The sequence below is a fragment of the Otolemur garnettii genome, unplaced genomic scaffold (assembly GCF_000181295.1).
Source record: "Otolemur garnettii isolate 467f Iridium unplaced genomic scaffold, OtoGar3 scaffold00081, whole genome shotgun sequence".
In the NCBI taxonomy this organism is placed as follows: Eukaryota; Metazoa; Chordata; class Mammalia; order Primates; family Galagidae; genus Otolemur; species Otolemur garnettii.
Genome location: NW_003852476.1, coordinates 7,581,684 through 7,583,686, shown reverse-complemented (window position 1 = coordinate 7,583,686; position 2,003 = coordinate 7,581,684).

The following is a 2,003-nucleotide window of genomic DNA, read 5'->3' as shown; positions in this document are numbered from 1 at the left end:
CACAAAGCAACATGAAGGCTATGAGAAACCAAGGGGGCAGTAGATGCCTGGACACAGACACAAAGCAACATGAAGGCTATGAGAAACCAAGGGGGGTGCAGTAGGGTGAGTATGGGATAAAAACTTACCTAACAGGGACAATGAACATTCTGCTGGTGATGGGTACACCAAGCATTATACAAACTATCTATGTAATAACACTGCTTATACTCCCTTAATTATAATAACATTTTTTTAAAAGTCCACAAACAATAGATGCTGGCATGGATATGGAGAGAAAGGAATGCTTATATGCTGGTGGAGTGGGGGGGGGGGACTGCAAATTAGCACAAACTTTATGAAAAACAGTATGGATATTCCTCAATGAAATACAAGTAGACTTCCTAGTTGGTTCAGCAATCCCATCAACAGAAAATAAGTCATTTTATCAAAAGGACACTTGCATCAAATGTTTATTGCAGTGCAGTTCACAGTTGCAAAGATGTAGAATCAACTTCGGTGCCCATCAATTGATCAGAAGATAAAGAAAATGTGGTGTCTTTATACCACGGGGTACTACTCAGCTGTAAAAGAGCAGCAAGTTGGATGGAAGTGGCTGCTATTATCCTAAGTGGAGTATCTCAGGAATGGAAAAACAAACAGTGCATTAGTTCTCTGTAACTGGGAACTAAACAATGGGCATGTATGGACACGAAGATATAAAGGACAGAGGAAACCAAGAGGATGGGAGGGTGAGGAGGAGTGAGGGGTAAACCTCGCTGACCGCGTATGCGGAACACTGAGTGGGTGAAGGGCACACTAAAAACCTGACTTAAGCATTAAATGAGATATTCATGTAACAAACATTTGCCTCCCCCCCAACAAATTTTGGGGAAAAAAACAGTAAACAATCAACAAAAATTTTAATATATACAAATGTTTTCCTAATCTCTAGTCGTTCACAGTTAAGGCAGAACTTTCAAATTGATTATTTAAATAACTAAATACAAAAATTCCTGAAATTTGATATTTTAGAATGTGATATGTGGCTTGGATTGGATATTTATAAAAGCTACAATGCAAAAAAAAAACCCAAAAAACTTCTGAAATCAAAGTCTTACCATGTGGTTATTAACAGTCAAAAAAAGTAAAAAGAACAACTTTACAAAGTAAATGGCTTTTGAACAGAATAGCTAATGACAGGGGCTTAGTATGCAAAGAAAGAGGTCAGGAGCATTACAGACATAGGAAAAGATTGCCCCTGAGAGGGGAGCAATTAAGAGCAGGGCAGTTTCCCAGAATTGCAAATACAGGCCATTATGTGTCTATAGTGCAAAGTGGGTGGCAAGGGCTAGACTTGGGGGAGGGCAAGGATCAGATCTGATATAATGTAATGCTAGTGAGTTTGAATTTTAACTTGAAGGCAATTTCATGGCCAACAGAACATTTTAAGTAGGAATCTGACTAGAAAGGTAGTATTAAAAGGCCACTGTAATAGCTTGGTGGGGGATCACTTAGAGGGGCAATAAAGGTACAGCCATCGTGTGATTGAGAGGCTTTGAAGTCATCTACTCAAAAATTGGTGGAGATCTACTAGTGAAGATAGGAAGCTGCAGACTAATTTGAGATATAGGAGGTGGAATTATCAAAGTCTGGAAATTACCTGCAGGAAGTGAGAGCAAAGAAGCTGTCAAGGCAACGCTCAGGGTTCTGACTTGGACACCCCGGGAGGGATAACTCTGCATTGCGGGAGTGCACTGGCTGGGAGAAGTTTGGCCAAGGGAGAATGTTAGTAAATGGGTTCTCTCATTTGTGTGATGAGTTTAAGGGTCTGGGGACATTCCAAGTCATCTGACTTGAGTCTGTAGATTATAGCTCATGATAGCTCTCTGGGCTTAGCAGGAAACATTATAGTAATGGACTTGTAATTTGGAATTGCAGCACAGAGACTAGATTAGATCATGTGGGAGATTGTGTAGAATGAGAGGAGTCTCTGGGCCAGAGCCTTGAATGATTGGCAGAGG